Below are 19801 nucleotides of genomic sequence, written 5' to 3' on the forward strand. Positions count from 1 at the left end.
CTTTTAAAATACCCAAAAAAACATATACACAAACTTTTAAAATACCCAAAAAAACATATACACAAACTCTGAAAAAAAAAAACCCAAAAAAAAACATACACAAACTCTGAAAAAACCCAAAAAAACATATACACAAACTCTGAAAAAACCCAAAAAAACATATACACAAACTTTTAAAATACCCAAAAAAACATATACACAAACTCTGAAAAAACCCAAAAAAACATAAACACAAACTCTTAAAATACCCAAAAAAACATATACACAAACTTTTAAAATACCCAAAAAAACATATACACAAACTTTTAAAATACCCAAAAAAAAAACATATACACAAACTCTGAAAAAACCCAAAAAATCATATACACAAACTCTTAAAAAACCACAAAAAAACAAATACACAAACTCTTAAAAAACCCAAAAAAACATATACACAAACTCTTAAAAACCCACGAAAAAACATATACACAAATTTTAACTACACCCAAAAAAAAACATAAACACACAAACTCCAAATAAACCCAATAAAAAAAAAAAAAAAATTTATACACACATACTGACTCAACCCTCGCGCGCGTGAATATTAAAACGCACACACACATAATGAACGAACCCTCGCGCGTGACCTTGACCCACATAATGAATGAAACTCGCGCGCGACCTTGCCCTGGATGTCCTTGACCTTCGATGACCTTGACCTGTAAAATCGGCTACAGGCACGGCCTCACGATTGATTGCCACCCCATTAACTAGAGACCAGGCCCCCTCTAATACTAGAAGACCCCCAATTTTCTTATTCTAATTCTTTACTACTACTACTACTACTACTACTACTACTATTATTTCATGCTTCTACTATTTCATACTTCTACTACTACTACTATTTCATACTTTTACTACTACTACTACTACTATTTCAAGCTACTACTACATGCAACTACTACTACTACTCCTCATCATCCCATTTTCCAAAGGCTGTCATTCTCAGGAGCAAGCTGAATACAACGCTCAGGCCTAAGCGTGTATTGCAAACTGCTCCTGAGCGCAGCCACAGGAGTACTCTGCTTCTGCAGAGTCGGGGTCGCACCCCGATGCGTTGAAATCCATGCGCTTTGCACCTCCCTTTATACTAAATCGGCTATCCCAACGCTACCGAGTTCAAGACGCCATCTCGTAATTATATATGCAAATGAACTGTACAGCTGACATACATCAAGTTGTAATGGCTTCTCCCTCTTGTCAATCTCGCATGACATCCATTACTTTACTTTAAAATAACATTGCCTTTTATTTTTTTTTTATTCTATCTTATTATATACACAAGTGCAAATATTCTTGTTGTGGTTGTTGTTTAAAATCTTTTATAAGCAAATGTGCAGTGTTCGTCTATTTATTGTAATATAGTAAAATCTATTATGTGCAATGATTTATTTCTTCTTGAAAGTAACATAACCACGAGACGTGCCAATTTTATCTTTTTAACGTGATATAGCCTCTTAAAAAAAATTAATAATTTTTATTATACGTTATTACACATATATGTCTACAAGTAAAGTGGTATTTTTCTTATGCTAACATATACATACTTAGTGAAATGATTTGCTATTTTAATTACATATAACCTCTCTCTCAAGTGCAATGGTTTTCTATTTAACTTTTTACATAACCTTTAGTGCAATGGTTATCACATTAACACGTTCCGTTCATTATATGTACAACTCACGTGGTTATTACATAATTATTTAATATGCTAAAAGGTTTGTGTTTATAATAAACTCAATTCTCTATTAAAATGTTCATGCATTAAAAAAAAATTCCTTATACGACAAAAAACACATAAATTTGTTTCATAATTAAATTTTCTAATAATTAATAATGACATATAATGGTTGATTTCATTAAAGGAAAATTTCAATGTCTTGGATGATAGGATAGGTGATAAAAAAGAAATAAAATTTGACACGAAACGTGGTAATCCAAAGTAACCTCAAGTGTGCAATGGTATACTTTGTAAGTCGACAAGTAACCTTTAAAGTGCAATGGTATACTTTTCCTGTCGACCTGTCCACCTGTACAGTGCAATAATATTCTTTTTACATTTACATAATAATAGTAAGTACAATGATATTCTTCTTAAGTTAACATAATAATACTAATAATAATAATAAGTACAATGGTTTTCTTTTGTAGATCACAAACACAAATCCAATGGTTTTCTTCTTAAGCAAATATCTAACATCAAGTTAAATGGATTTCTTCTTAAGGAAATATCAAACGTCAAGTCCAATGGTTTTTTTTTCTTCACAAGATATCAAACATCAAGTCCAATGGGTTTCTTCTTAAGGTGAATTGGTGATCACTGCAAAAAAAGAGAAGAGAATAAGAAAAGAATTATTATAAATAAAAACAATATTATTCACTTAATTATGATTGCATCACTGTAAGAAATTTTGTTAATTAAATACTTTACACTTTACTACACAATACTTTACACAAAAGTACAATGTGACAGCAGGTAGACATCTTGAATTTATCCTAGAGATGTGTTTTCTTTCGTCGTCTAGATGGCGATACATATTCTCTCTACCAGTCGGTAACTAAAGTAAAAATTTATGTTAACTCATACAACAATTATTTATATTATATTAATTCACATTTTATATGACAAAAATAAATGTATTTTAAACAATATTAAAATACTTACTTCTTTAAACAATATCCTATTTCCATTATAAAATACATGATGGTATTTCTACAAAAAAAAACACAAATGAATTCATACAAATATATACATTTTTATGCTCTTAGTCTATTCCCAATAAAATAAGTGTACATTAATAAATTTAGTACATATAGTAAGAACTGCAAACATTAGAATGTAATTAACCATTTCTTTTCTTAATTTGTGATAACTAGGAAACATTTTTTCTATCTAATATTCTTTTCATAAAATATTACTACTCTATATATGGTTTGCTTCTAGTGCAAGTATAAACAGTGACATAACCACAACTGCAATGATTTTCTATTTCAGTAAATATAACTTCAAATTCAATGCTATTCTAAACTTTCTATTTCAAAAATATTTCATTAATATGCTAAAATGTATATATGTTAATAATAAATTCAATTGTCTACTAAAATATTTCTATTAAAATGTTCATGCATTATAAATAAAAAAAAAATACCTTATACGACCAGAAAAAAATATAAGTTTCTTAACTTGTAACATTTACAATAATTAATACTTACATGTAATGGTTGATTTTATTAAAGGAAAATTAAATGGCTTGGATGATAGGATAGGTGACAAAAAAGAAATAAAATTTGACACGAAACGTGGTAATCCAAAGTAACCTAAAGTGTGCAATGGTATACTTTGTAAGTCGACAAGTAACCTTTAAAGTGCAATGGTATACTTTTCCTGTCGACCTATCCACCTGTACAGTGCAATAATATTCTTTTTACATTTACATAATAATAGATAGTACAATGATATTCCTTTTAACTGAACATAATACTAATAATAATAATAAGTACAATGGTTTTCTTTTTTAAATCACAAACATAAATCCAATGGTTTTCTTCTTAAGCATTGATATCTAACATCAAGTCCAATGGTTTTTTTTCTTCACAAGATATCACACATCAAGTCCAATGGTTTTTTCTTCTTCACAAGATATCACACTTCAAGTCCAATGGGTTTTTTTTCTTCACATGATATCACACATCAAGTCCAATGGTTTTCTTCTTAAGCTGAATTGCCGAGCACTAATCACTAAAAAAAAGAATAGAATATGAACACTTAATTATTATTGTAAATAAAAACAATATTATTCACTTAATTAAAGCATCACTATTGAATTTTTTGTAATTAAATACTTAACTTTATTGCACGTGGCAGTATACAATGGCAGGTGGCCATCTTGATTGTGTCCAAGCGCTATGTATTTTCTTTTGTCTAGATGAAGAAACATATTGTACTTGTCGGTAAGTGAATTAAATATTTCCATCATTTGATGATAACAGCATAATTTTACCAGTCGGTACAATGAAGTAATAGCTAGTACCGCTGCTAGATGGCGATACATATTCTCTTTACCAGTCGGTGATAAAAGACTAATTTCCTAATAAACATTTTTATTAATTGATTAAAAAGTTAATAAAATCCCAATCATTTATACTATATGATAACCAAAAAATAAATGTATTTGAATAATTTTATAATATTTACCTCTTTACATATTTTAGTCTACATTAGTTTTTAACAATATCAACTGCATATTCTTTTTCCATAATAATAATGAAATGAAATTCCCTGCAAAAGAAGATATTTATTAACAAATACATCAATTTTTCTTATCAGCCAATGGAAAAAAAGTAATATCTTCTATTACCGTGTGTACGTAAGACTTGATAAAAAATTTTGACATGAATTCAATGTCGGTAATATAATAATGTATTTGCCACGTGTGTTACCCATATATCTTGTGATGATAACTAAGATATACATTTCTTCTCGTATTCTTTTGATAAAATATTACACAATATGTACATATTGTTTTCTCGCAATGCAAGTATAATAAGAACACAGAGTGCATTAAACTGGAATTGCGTGCAGCAGAATTAAAGTGATGGTTAAAAAAACCCTCATGACTGTATGGGATATTTGGTTATGGATGGAGTCATAGGATTGCGTGGAAAGTTGAAGTGATGGTTAAAGAAAAACCGTCATGATCGTGTGGATTCTCTCCTTTTGAATGGTGTCATTGGTGTGCGTGGAAAGTTGGTGTGATGGAATTGCATGTAAAGTTGTTTTGCTAAGAAAAGAGACAGAAATGTTTAGATAATGCATAAAGTTAAGAGACAAACTAATCCACACATATATTTTAATAATTAGTAAAATTTCGTATAACAAAATACATATAGATGTACCTTAGTAGTAACTAATATTTGTTCAAATAAATTGATATAATGAGAACATCCTGAATTCATCTATATATACTCGGATTTAATAAAGAAAATTATTTTCCTTTGGTTATGACGTAATGCTATTGTACTACACACCAATACATCCCATTTGTAACTATTTTCATCCATAATTGGCAATCACTAATCACTAAAAAGAGAAGAGAATATGAAAAGAATTATTCTAAATACAAAATATTATTCTTTTGATTATGATTGCATCACTATTGCATTTCTTTAATTAAATATTTAATAGTGCACGTGGTAGTACACGACACGGCAGCCATCTTGATTTTTTCCTCAGCAATGTGTTGCCCGCGAAAATTCAAATAATAAGAAATGTTTTTTTATCATTAATCCGTAACCACAAAATTAATTATAATAATAATAATAATACTTTTATTATCTGAAACAATATTTATTTTGCAAGTGTGTTTATGTAATCTTTTAAAAATAATTCATAAATATGTCACTTTTTTTGTTGTTCAGTTAATAAAAGTCGATTACTGTAACATGAATTACTACTACTACATATAATTGTACATGCATCGAAATATTTTGTTATATAATAATTAATTTTCCATGAAATTATACTCTTATGGTCACGCAAGAGAATTGAAATATGTATGTGTATATATAGAGTATATATTAATGATGATGCTGCTGCTGATGATGATGATGATCTAACATAAAAGACACAGTCGAGGCAAATTCCTTTCTGATTTTACATTTTCTTTGATCCAATTAATCACCCCGTTCATTTATATAAAATTATATGTCGATACAGTCGACGATGATAAGTCGCAGCACAACAGTTTATACAAGAAATCCTTTTTTGTGTATGTGCATGTGTATTATTGTGGGGTGCAAAATAGACATATAAGTGTTTAATATAATAATATTAGTTGCAGTATTGTTGGATTCTTCTTATCTATCTTGATAATAATGAGTAGGCATTTCTAGTCAAATTATTTACCTATCCTGTTAAATGAATCAGTTTATCAATCAGTTTGATATAGGTTTGTTTTTTACAAATGCAAGATTGCAATGCTTACCTTTTGACAAATTCTTCTCTTGATTATTCTTTGTTAGTGCACCTACATTCTATTTACATAATGTTATAGAATAAAACTCTTATTCGGATGGCATAATCAATGCAAATCTTTTAATCGTTAGTCGTAAGAAAATGAAATATATATCCATTGATTGAATGGTGTAATGAATTCTTCTTCTCGTGAGTATAATGTTCTTGAATTGGAATTAAAAATATAGATCTGCATGCTGATCTAAAAATATTTTAAAAAGTAGTTTATATAAATACAAAAATAAGTTTGAAAAGGGAGAAAATGTTTAGATAATGCATAAAGTTAAAAGACAAAATAATCCATATATTTTAATAATTAGTAGAATTTCGTATAACAAAATATATACTTTACTTACTAGTATTTGTTATAATAATTTGATAAAAAGAACGTCTGGAATTCATCTGCATTCTCGGATTTAATTAAGAAAATCATTTTTCTTAGGTTATAACATAACACTGTCCCACAGCACTTTATCCAGTTTAATTATTTTCATCCAGAATTGGCGATCACTAAAGAAAGAATATGAAACGAATTATTATAAATAAAAAATATTATTCACTTGATTATTGCACCACTCTAAGGATTTTTTTAATTAAATACTTTACACTGCACATAGCCTGTATTTACGGTATTCAAAGTACATTGACAGGTAGCCATCTTGATTTTATCCTAGTGATGTTTTATCTTTAGTCTAGATGGCGAAACATATTCTACTAGTCGATATGACATAGTAATATTTACTTCCGCTAGATAGCAGCCTAAATTTACTAGTCGGTACAGTGAAGTAATATCTAGTACCGATAGATGGCGAAACATATGTTACCAGTCGGTAATAAAATACAGATTTCCCTACATATTTTTATTAACTTATTGAAAATTTAATGCAACCTAAATCATTTTTAAAAAGGATAAAAATAAGTGTATTTTAATAGTATTATAGCATTTACTTCTTCTTCAAACAAAATTATTATAATTACCTTTAAACATATTATTGTCTAGATTATTTGTAGTCAGAGCAGCTGCATTCTTTTCGCATAATAATTCACATGGAGATCTTTGCAAAGAAGATAATTATTAACAAATACATCAACTTTTCTTGTCAGTCAATGAACAAAACATATTTTCTATTACCTTGTACAAAACTTTGTAAAAGATTTTGTTCTATAATAGAGTTACCTTACATAATGTATTTGCCATTTGATTTCTTACTTCGTGATAACTAGGATATATTTCCTCTAGTATTCTTTTGACAGAATACTACTGCATATGATTTTCTCCCAGTGCAAGTATAATAAGAACAGTGCAATCAAAAATCTTTCATAGTTGCAGTATTGTTGGATTCTTCTTATCAATCTTGATAATAATGAGTAGAAACTTCCAGTCAAATTATTTACCTTTCCTGTGGAATGATTTAGTTTATCAATCAGTTTATTATAGGTTTGTTTTTTACAAATACAAGATTGCAATGCTTACCTTTTGACACATTCTTGTCTTGATTATTCTTTGTTAGTGCACCTGCATTCTATTTACCCTATATTATAGAATAAAACTCTTGGTCGGACGACATAATCAATACAAATCTTCTAATCGTTAGCCGTAAGAAAATGAAATACATATCTCCATTGATTGAATGGTGTAATGAATTCTTCTTCTCGTGAGTATGCATAATGTTCTTGGATTGGAATTAAAAATAACGATCTGCATGCTGATCTAAAAATATTGTTAAAAGTAGTTTATATATATATCAAAATAAGTTTGAAGAGAGAGAATGTTTAGATAATGCATAAAGTTAAAAGACAAAATAATCCATATATTTTAATAATTAGTAGAATTTCGTATAACAAAATATATACTTTACTTACTAGTATTTGTTATAATAATTTGATAAAAAGAACGTCTGGAATTCATCTGCTTTCTGGGATTTAATAAAGAAAATTATTTTTCTTAGGTTATGACATAACACTGTCACACAGCACTTTATCCAGTTTAATTATTTTCATCCAGAATTGGCGATCACTAAATAAAGAATATGAAACGAATTATTATAAATAAAAAATATTATTCACTTAATTATTGCATCACTAAAAGGATTTTTTTAATTAAATACTTTACACTGCACATAGCCTGTATTTACGGTTTTCAAATTACATTGACAGGTAGCCATCTTGATTTTATCCTAGTGTTGTTTTATCTTTTGTCTAGATGGCGAAACATATTCTACTAGTCGATAAGACATAGTAACATTTGCTTCCGCTAGATAGCAGTCTAATGTTACTAATCGGTACAATGAAGTAATATCTAGTACCGATAGATGGCAATACACATTTTAGCAGTCGGTAATAAAATATAGATTACCCACAAACACACAATATGTTTTTAATAATTGATTAAAAATAAATGCAACGCACAAATCAATTTTTACATGATAAAAGTAAGTTTATTTTAATAGTAATATAATATTTACCTCTTCTTCTAACAAAATTATTATATTTGCCTCTAACATATTATTGTCTAGTTTTTTTTTTAGTCAGAACAGCTGCATTCTATTTGCATAATAATTCACATGGAATTCTTTGCAAGGAAGATATTAATTTATATAAATACATAAATTTTTCTTGGCAGTCGATGAACAATAATATTTTCCATCTTCGTTCAGAAAACCTGGTAAAAGATTTTGTACAAGAACAGAGTTTCCTAATATATTGTATTTGCCATTTATTTTCTTAATGTGTGATAACTAGGATGCATTCCTTCTGCTAATCTTCTGATAGAATATAACTGCATATGGTTTCTTCCCAATGTAAGTATAATAAGAACAGTGCATTCAAAAATCTTACATAGTTGCAGTATTGTTGGATTCTTCTTATCATTCTTGATAATAATGAGTAGATACTTCCAGTTTATTTTCTCTGTTGTATGAATTAGTTTACAAATCAGTTGAATAAAGGTTTGGGTTTGTTTTTTACTACCTACGAACTTTTCAGAAATAATCTACCATACGAACTTTTTAGAAATACCCTACCCTACGAACATTTCAGAAATACAAACCCTACGAACTGTATTTCTGTATAGTATTTCTGAAAAGTTCTCAGGGTGGGTATTTCTGAAAAGTCCGTAGGGTGGGTATTCTTGGAAAGTTGGTAGGTCTTCTTGGAAGGTTGGTGGGTATTCTTGGTAGGTTGGTATGGTCACGGTTTCTTGACCCTTAAAGCAATATTGCACAATATTATACTATTTTCTGTTTAGATACGAAACCAAATTGAAGACAGTCAACTGAAAAACCAGAAAAATATATTCATATGAAAATTTTTGAAGTGAAAACTTCTTTAGAATGGGTGTAATTTGGAAAAATGTAACGGTAATTGTAAAAAATGAAGCGGTTGGCCGCTTTGTAATGGAACGGTAGGAGGCTATGAAACGGAAGCGATACTAAATAAGAGGAGAAAAAGAGATAAACATATAGGATTGAGCCTGCGAGAGAATGAGACAGAATATTGCTCTACAGTTTTTCCTATTCTCGGTCTTTGATTCGTGGTCCTCACTCCTGGCTACTAAGCTGCGTATGTGTGTGTGTGTTTATGTCAAAACAAAGGCAAGCTTTGTTCGTGGCGTAATGTTGCTACGTCAGAGCGTTGCTATGGTAACCATCAATGGTTTTTCACATGCAAATAAACCGTACTTTGCCCGTTACAAAAATCTGTGTGTGTGTGTGACGAAGGAACAAGAGCAAGCTTGTTGTATGACGTCACGTTGCTACGTGGAGCGTTACGAGTGAGCGAAAACAAAGCAAGCTGATTGCCGGGCAAGTTCTTGTTTACAAGAAAGAGAGAGAGAGAGAGAGAGAGAGAAAGGGAGAACGATATGTGCGATAAAGAAGTGTGATAAAGCGATAGTATTTACTTGAATTAGAGCGATATTAAACGACCGATTTTGAGAGTGAATAAGCGTGAAAGTGTGCAGTGAGTGACGATACAATACGAGCAGTTTAGCGTTTTAGGTTAATAGCGATTCGTTACGTGCGGTTTAGTGTCGAAGAGTTTTCAAGAAGCAGCGGAAGGAGTTTATCTAATTATTGCGTGTGAATTGTTTTAAACGGATTGTAATTTATTAACTTGTTAAATAAAATGCGTTTGTTTTCTATTTTTTTCGAGTGGTAGCGGCTACGCAAGGAATTCAGATATCCTTAGCCGGATACGTAATAAATGTTTTCCCTACACTGTTATCTGAATACACCTAGTATAATATCGGGAAACAGTCTTCCTTTAAATTTAACTTTATACTGAGACATTGTTTTCTATGCAAATACTTTTATACTATGTTTTATGTATGAATTTCTGAGTGTGGAACAAGCATATATAGGTGGGTGTTTGCGTGAAAGAAAGAGAGAAAGAATGATTGCTTTATTAGAATGCGTGCGTAGCGTAAGGACCGTATGGTGCGTGTGTATGTGTGGGAAAGAAAGAAAGAGATAAGGAATGGTTGCTTTGTCAGGATGCGTGAGTCTAGCGTGAGGATGACGGAACGAGAGGCGACCGTTCATTGTTTGTCGTACAGCTACTGTTGTGTTTGTTATGTGTATACGTGTGTGGCGAAGAACAAACATAAGCTTATTGTATGACGCATAATAGCCGCGGTTGGGAGTAGAAGCACCCGGTGTGCATTGTGCATGTGTGCGTGTGTAGCGAAACAAGCGCAAGTTTGTTGTATGACGTCATGATGGCTGAGGGTGGAGTAGAAGCATCCGGCGTGTGTGTGTGTTGTGCGTACGTTTGGAAAAGGAAGAAAGAGATAAGATATGGAAAGTATCGGATGTATGCTTAAAAGAAAGAAAAGCGTGTAAGGTTCTAGGTTGGGTGAGTTGTGTGTGAGTATACGTGTGTAAGACTGATGAGCAACGGATGGAAGGAAAGAACATTCGAGAAAAAGCGTTTTGGAAAATTCCAGAAGGAACTGCGTTACTAAGCGTCGAAGTCCTGTTATGAGGAGAAGAAGGGGTAGACGCAAATAAAAGAAGGTCGAAGGAAGGACAAGGGAGCGAGTTTGCTAGTTTGATTAGTGAGAGTTAGAATAGAAGGTGATAGCGAAAGCGAGTTTTCAGTTAGGATAGTGGGTAATAGTAAGAGAGGATATAGAAGGAGGATGGTATATATATATATATATATATTATATTGAGGAAGTAGAAACATTTGATGTGTTATAATTGTGTGAGTGCGTGAGTGTGTCACAAAGCACTTGACAAAGGAAAGCTCGGCGCGTCGTAGAATGTTGCTTACATCAGAGCAAGGTTCCGCGCGTTGCAAGATGTTATCAGCTTGTTAAAGTTCAAGCTCGGTGCGTGACAGGATGTCGTTTACGTCAGAGCGTTGCTAAGCAGCTCATACAAAGGCAAGCTCGGCACAGCGTTGCTAAGCAGCGAAAACGTATGCAAGCTCGGCGTATAAGGGGAGAGAGCGCGAGCACGTGTGTGTGAGAGAAAGAGTGATAGAGCAATACGTACGATTTGTATTCCTTTTGATTATTTAACAATTATTTTAATATTATATTAAACATTTTTTACAATACAGGACAATTTAACTCTAAAAGTCATCACTGCGCAGGTGTTATAAAAAATTACATGAGAATACAAAAAATACTACAATCAGAACGTTTTAAGCTTAAATTCTCTAAGAAATATTATAGTCGTTCCACACATGCAAGACATTTGAAAAGTTATCTAAGCAACATTCAATAAAAGAATTTTAACAGAGGACTACCCGCCAGTCTGAAGGTGAATTTTGAAGAGGAAGATACATACATCAATAACAATTAAAACGACGAAGAGTCATCACTGCGCAGGTGTGATAAATTAATTCTATTACAATGAATAAAATAATAAAATTTAAACGTTATAATATTATAAATTTTCTTTATTAGGATTATTACTACAGTTGCACACGTGCTCGACATAAAACAAAGTTTCTAGACACTTCTATCGATTAATTAACAATTAATATAATATTCTTATACACTGTACTTATATTACAGGACAATTAAACACTCGAAGTCATCACTGCGCAGGAACAATAAAATAATTACGTTAGAATAGATAAAATAATAAAATCTGTACGTTATAATATTGAATTTTCTTTATTAGAATTTTAATTACCGTTGCAGAAATAATCAACATAAGAAAAATCATAAACAACTTTCTAATCAAAGTTTTGTTTTAGAGAACATTGGGTCAGTTTATAAGTGAATTTCGAAGAGGAAGGTACTCCAATAATTTATCTCGTACTTTTAAACAATAATCGATACTTCTATCAATTAATTAACAATTATATTAATACTCTAATACACTCTACTTATATTACAGCATAATTAAACACTCGAAGTCATCACTGCTCATGAACAATAAAATAATTACATTAGAATAGATAAAATAATAAAATCTGTACGTTATAATATTGAATTTTCTTTATTAGAATTTTAATTACCGTTGCAGAAATAATCAACATAAGAAAAATCATAAACAACTTTCTAATCAAAGTTTTGTTTTAGAGAACATTGGGTCAGTTTATAAGTGAATTTCGAAGAGGAAGGTACTCCAATAATATATCTCGTACTTTTAAACAATAATTAATACTTCTATCGATTAATTAACAATTAATATAATATTCTTATACACTGTACTTATATTACAGGACAATTAAAACGACGAAGAGTCATCACTGCGCAGGTGTGATAAATTAATTCTATTACAATGAATAAAATAATAAAATTTAAACGTTATAATATTATAAATTTTCTTTATTAGGATTATTACTACAGTTGCACACGTGCTCGACATAAAACAAAGTCATATAAACAACTTTCTAATTAATGTTTTGTTTTAGAAAACAATGGGTCAGTCTGCAAGTGAATTTCGAAGAGAAAGGTACTTCGAATATATATTCCGTACTTTTAAACAATATTTGACACTTCTATCGATTAATTAACAATTAATATAATATTCTTATACACTGTACTTATATTACAGGACAATTAAACACTCGAAGTCATCACTGCGCAGGAACAATAAAATAATTACGTTAGAATAGATAAAATAATAAAATCTGTACGTTATAATATTGAATTTTCTTTATTAGAATTTTAATTACCGTTGCAGAAATAATCAACATAAGAAAAATCATAAACAACTTTCTAATCAAAGTTTTGTTTTAGAGAACAATGGGTCAGTCTGCAAGTGAATTTCGAAGAGGAAGGTACTCCAATAATATATCTCGTACTTTTAAACAATAATTAATACTTCTATCGATTAATTAACAATTAATATAATATTCTTATACACTGTACTTATATTACAGGACAATTAAACACTCGAAGTCATCACTGCGCAGGAACAATAAAATAATTACGTTAGAATAGATAAAATAATAAAATCTGTACGTTATAATATTGAATTTTCTTTATTAGAATTTTAATTACCGTTGCAGAAATAATCAACATAAGAAAAATCATAAACAACTTTCTAATCAAAGTTTTGTTTTAGAGAACATTGGGTCAGTTTATAAGTGAATTTCGAAGAGGAAGGTACTCCAATAATTTATCTCGTACTTTTAAACAATAATCGATACTTCTATCAATTAATTAACAATTATATTAATACTCTAATACACTCTACTTATATTACAGCATAATTAAACACTCGAAGTCATCACTGCGCATGAACAATAAATTAATCACATTAGAATAAAAATAATGTTTAAATCCGAACGTTATAATCTTGAATTTTCATTATTAGAATTATTATTACCGTTGCAGAAATAATCAACATAAGAAAAATCATAAACAACTTTCTAATCAAAGTTTTGTTTTAGAGAACATTGGGTCAGTTTATAAGTGAATTTCGAAGAGGAAGGTACTCCAATAATATATCTCGTACTTTTAAACAATAATTAATACTTCTATCGATTAATTAACAATTAATATAATATTCTTATACACTGTACTTATATTACAGGACAATTAAACACTCGAAGTCATCACTGCGCAGGAACAATAAAATAATTACGTTAGAATAGATAAAATAATAAAATCTGTACGTTATAATATTGAATTTTCTTTATTAGAATTTTAATTACCGTTGCAGAAATAATCAACATAAGAAAAATCATATACAACTTTCTAATCAAAGTTTTGTTTTAGAGAACATTGGGTCAGTTTATAAGTGAATTTCGAAGAGGAAGGTACTCCAATAATTTATCTCGTACTTTTAAACAATAATCGATACTTCTATCAATTAATTAACAATTATATTAATACTCTAATACACTCTACTTATATTACAGCATAATTAAACACTCGAAGTCATCACTGCTCATGAACAATAAAATAATTACATTAGAATAAATAAAATAATAAAATCTGTACGTTATTATCTTGTATTTTCTTTATTAGAATTATAATTACTGTTGCACACATGCTCGAAATAAAAAAAGAAATATAAACAACTTTCTAATTAATGTTTAGTTTTAAAGAACAACGGCTCAGTCCATTAGTGCATTTCGAAGAGGAAGGTACTCCAATAATTTATCTCGTACTTTTAAATAATAATCGATACTTCTATCCATTGTTTAACAATTATTTCATTATTTTAATATACTTTAATTATTTTTCAGATTGTTTCAACGCATATACATTAATTTAAACGTTACATACCTATTAACATACTTTGAATAGAAAATAATTTTAATATGAATTTATTTTTTCAATTTATCAGATAACTGTCTTCAACTTGATTGCGTTCCTAGATCGGAAGGTAATATAATATACTCCAATTACTTACATTGCAAATAAAATTGTATTAATATTCATTAAAAATTTCTGTTTCAGAAGCGGTTCAATGGGTAGCGGGTAAATTTTTTGTTCGTAAAGGGTGGTACCATTTACAAATAAGGAATTTACTTCAGGGATGCGACCCTGCCCACGCGAGCCATGATTCTATCTTCTTACTCCCAAGGATAGAATCATGTTCATTTAACTTTTAAACTTGAACTACCGTCCTTTTTTTTTTCTTTTTTTCTTTTTTGGCTTTTTGATATGCATTGATAGATATGCATTTAGCATGGGAAACTGAAGCTTCATTGTAAGGGAAGGCATCTTCCGCTAATTGTTAGACGGACCCAAGGATTCATTTCTGTAAGTTCGCAATAGTATACGGTGTTGGACTGAACATTTAGTGTAGGTTTCTCCTAAATTTAGAGTCAGTGGACTAGTCCAATCGGGGGGAAACCACTTAAAAAAAAAAATCGTGAAAAGTTCCGCTTTAAAAGTTACACCCATCCCCCCTTTTTTCCTATCCCTTTTATTGTTTAACTCTTTTTTATCCCTTTGTTTTCTGTTGCAGATTGGACTATGGTAAGGAAACGACCACAGGTGGACCAGAGGAGGACCATAAAGGCACCAGAAGTGGACTTGGTAATATAGGATAGTATAAAATAATTATTTGTATAAATAAAATGAAAATTTGTATCTTTATATAATTCTCTTTGTAGCATCGCACATGTGCGAATATCATTATTTTTCATGTATTTTCTTTATTTATAGGTTCCATGGAACAACTCATAATTTGTATACTCTTTTTAATTATTATACTTTATTTTATGGAGATTTAAAATTATGTATATAAATGTATATAGATTGTATTTCTATAAGTTGAAGTTATTCTAGGGTGTGTTAGCTTTAAGTACCATCAATGATTTTATTGAATTTCTTTTCAGATTACACTCCTTGTTTATCTCATTCTGTATTTTTTAGTATTGAAATTTTTCTCTGGTATTTTCGATAATAATTTTAACGATTTTTCGGATGGTACTCTTATGGTGGGGCCTAAGAGTTAGATTCATTCCTTTGAATTATATTCGGATGTGAGCATCTTTAGGATGCACATCCCTCTTGGGTCTTCAGAAGCGGTTACCTCCTCGTGGTTAGACCTGGGCAATGGTATTTTACTTTCCATGTAATGTTTAACATATTTTGATATGTTTTACATTCCATTGCAAGTAAAATCCAGCCAAAGACCGCTTACCATAAACATTATAATTGTAATTAGTTTCTGTAATTTTCCAATGAACATATTTTTATTCCTTTCCTTGGCTCCTTCTATCCATTTCATCTCCAGAAACTAATTACCTTATAATGTTTTTTAATAACTTTTATAATGTTACAGGCATTACACCGATAAAACAAGAAATCTTTTATTGTAATATTTATTTTATTTAATTTCAGGATAAAATTATTTTTGTTATAATGCATATTTTATTTTTTAAAGCAGGTTTCTACTATCTCACAATTTAACATATATTAAATAGAAAACAATTTTGATATGTTATAAATTTGTGTTTCTTTTTTCGATTACAAATAAAATGTACACGTTATTCATAATTATTCTAAAAATAATGAATAGAATAAAGAGAATGTAGTATCTTATAGCATAGAAAATCATGTGGAATAATCTTCGTGTTTGAATCGTGTATAAACGTTATTGTGAATATTTTTAAAACAATTATGCATCTCTAAATATATTTCAATTGTGAGGATTCTTTATCGATACAGATTTTGGGAATTTATTCTTTCATATGCTACATTTCATATTGGACATTTTTCTATCGACAATTCTCTTCTATACGATTTTGTTTTTTTGTGCAAAACGACAAAGATCTCTTAATGTCTACATTGTCTTTATTCTATTCATCATTTTTAGAATATTTATAAGTATTGTGTACATTTATTAGAAAAATAGAAATGATTTTTAATTTATTTAATAAATAAATTATCATATGTAGTTTGACCAGCGTGGTCATGAGGAAGGTCAGATTCTGTCCGTGTAAGAAGCCGTGATGACCCTTTTCTTGTTCAAAAAAATGAATTAGCCAATCACAGCCAAGCTTTTGTCCGAATTCTTCAGTTTCATGGCGTCATTCGTGGAGAACACATCGGAGTGTCATCGTCCCGTTAAGATCAGGTAATTAAAAGATATTTTGTAAAGTTTACATCTTCCTATTATAATATATAAAGGATGTAAGGATCAATTTTGATTTTTTGAGTATATTTTGACAATTTTTATGCTTCTATATCGTATTTTTAATCATTCAAAATTTTTCTTTAATATAGGTGGAAGGAAGACATACTGCGCATCATTTTCGCGCATGCAGTATTTTCGCGCCAGTCTTACGCGCCTGTTTTATGCATTGCAATATGGCGAATCTTTCGTATTTTTTAATCTGTGATCTGTATACTTGTTGCAGCGGATTTTGTTATCCCGTTAATTTCAGGTAATTGTTTCAATTAATATTTTAATGTACACTTTCCTGTTATATATTAAATGATATATAACGAATGTTATATATCAAATGCATACTACATGCATAATTTTTATATGTGAGTTTTCATATTTTACTTTCTTTTAGCTTTTTTAACATGGGAAGAGTTATAACACGAATACACTAATCTTTTAACCTTGTGGCAAATTTTTTTATCTTCTCCATATATGGCGAGGTGAGCATTATTTTTGTTAAATATAAGCATATAAGCATATAGAAATACTACAGAAAGAGTGAGAGAGAAGGAGTGAGAGAGAGAGAGGAAGAATAAGAAAACAATACACTCGACATATAAGTTATTATAAATGTGTATTTTTATTTCCAGGAATTTCTCGAGGAATTTTCTTCGTCGAATTTCCGACGACAAAACGTAAACAGCCGATAACATAGGTATAATAGCCGAACGTTCGACACTCCCGAGATCTCCTCTACGAAGGTTACGTAGTAACGTATCTTGTATTTGTCTTCTATCCTTCAACGAGACAACATCTACGAAAGTAAGACGTGTTAAATTATTTAATAATTTTATTTCTAACCTTATCGTTTTGATTTTAATAGTTTAAAAAGATTTTCATTGCATAGAATGGTTTAAAAACTTGATTATTTTTTATGTTACTCTTTATTAAGTTTGCTCTGATACAATTACTGTTTTATTTAAACAACTTTAAAGATTTTTAATTAATATTTTTTTACTGACATTACATACTTGGTATATGTTTTAATATACTAACATGCAATTCTTTTTATGATATCAGAAAGACGTTCACTATCGTTCCAATGGGAATCATACTAATCAATCGTTTTATAAACTACTGCATACATACATGCAGATATATTTCTTTCTTTCTTTTCTTTAATTTTATAAATGCATTAATTTCTATATGGATCTCCGACGCAGCAACCTCCCAGTGGTGAGATCCGGTAACCGATATTGCTTATGATGTCCATAGAATTTATATAGTACAACGTAAGCACTGTCGGGCCAATGGCTGACGTTTGATGCATTAGAAAATTTTAACTTTTTGCATTATTAATTAAATTGTAATGTGAATAAAAAGATTTATTGAATTAATTATTTAATTACACGTTGCAATTGTTCTTTAAATTTTATTCATTTAAATTCATTTCATTTATCGTAGTATTAAATTCCCATAAATAATTCAAGACACGTTCAATCGATTCTAATTAATTGTTTAAATGATTATTTATAAATATTGTACCTTGCTTAGTTTTACATTAATGCTATATCTATTCTTTCTTATAGGTATTCACGCAATTAGCATACTTCTGTAAAAATAACCCTATCGCGATTAAATATATTTTTTGAAAGATAGAATGCAATGTGATATTTGTTCGTTTGTATTTTATATTATTTTTCATATAGTTTAAAAGGTTGTGGTTACATTATTTAAATTATTTTTTTTTATTAATAATTAAAACGTTAAAATAATAGTACAATTCCAGAATTTTTGAAATATGTAGTTTAAATAATTGAATTTTAAAATGAATAATATATTTTTCATTAGTAACGTAATAAATAAACAGAAGTACGCTATGACTTGCTTTAACGAAACTTTCATTTTCAGATCTTCAATTGTGGTTGCGTGCAATGCAATCTTAGAGTCAGTGTTTGTTTCGAACGAAGTTACATTTTTTCTATGCAATCGCATAGATTGCTTTAAAAATAATTACTAAACTCGATCACATTTAAAATCAATGCAAGAATTTGTTTAAATATTCTTGTTAAATGAAAAATAATTTGTTCGATACGCGTGATTAGAATCATTAACCCACTTTCGGCCAATTCGGTAGAAGAGGATTTGCGTTTTCGATAAAAATATTGTCATGGTCGAAAGTGTGAATTAATATCTTCATTTCTTCTGGATCATCTTTATCAACGAATCTGGGGCTTCGTCTGGATAAATCAACGGTTAGTATTATCTTGTAATTTGAATTATTACTTCTCATTTATTTTTTAAATCATGATTGTTTAGAATGATATGAAACATAATTAATTTTATATTGAATTTTTGATTACAGATCAATCATCAATTCAACGATTCAACGATACATCGATTCAACAATTCATCCAATTTGAATCCACTTCACGACATCATTCAACCAACAGCGAGGGGGACGAGTGTTTTGGAGCCATCGCAGAACTTCTTAAACCGTGAGTTTTTATTTAAAGTCCCTCCAGTGCCCAATCATGCCGAGGATGAAAGATCCAATATCGGCACGGGTTCCTGGTTGTATTCGTAGATGTGATTTGTCCGAAACGAGCATAAGCGACCGTGAGTAAAATCTATGGTTTTGCTCACGAGTGATTCCCAATATATGTGATTTTTATATATATATGTGATTTTTATATATATGTGATTTATTTAG

At 29.7% G+C, this 19801-nt stretch overlaps 3 long non-coding RNA genes across 3 annotated transcripts; 2 read left to right on the forward strand and 1 right to left on the reverse strand.

Annotated features, from left to right (window-relative positions):
* The first annotated feature begins 1101 nt into the window (after positions 1-1101).
* LOC149032752 (uncharacterized) lies at positions 1102-2476 on the forward strand. Its single transcript, XR_016176316.1, has 3 exons — positions 1102-1757; positions 1905-2112; positions 2191-2476. It is a non-coding gene; the product is annotated as an uncharacterized LOC149032752 (long non-coding RNA).
* LOC149032753 (uncharacterized) lies at positions 1956-8298 on the reverse strand. Its single transcript, XR_016176315.1, has 12 exons — positions 8166-8298; positions 7916-8069; positions 7527-7763; positions 7031-7452; positions 6409-6941; positions 6024-6254; positions 4398-5949; positions 4235-4318; positions 4041-4127; positions 3888-3961; positions 2705-3778; positions 1956-2597 (listed from the first exon to the last, which is right to left on the reverse strand). It is a non-coding gene; the product is annotated as an uncharacterized LOC149032753 (long non-coding RNA).
* Positions 8299-15116: 6818 nt separating this feature from the next.
* Positions 15117-17542, forward strand: LOC149032754 (uncharacterized). The gene is made up of 3 exons (XR_016176321.1): positions 15117-17055; positions 17205-17365; positions 17501-17542. It is a non-coding gene; the product is annotated as an uncharacterized LOC149032754 (long non-coding RNA).
* Positions 17543-19801: the final 2259 nt, after the last annotated feature.

The sequence above is a fragment of the Polistes dominula genome, unplaced genomic scaffold, assembly GCF_049000335.1.
Source record: "Polistes dominula isolate Pdom_NZ unplaced genomic scaffold, Pdom_raw_medaka contig_84, whole genome shotgun sequence".
In the NCBI taxonomy this organism is placed as follows: Eukaryota; Metazoa; Arthropoda; class Insecta; order Hymenoptera; family Vespidae; genus Polistes; species Polistes dominula.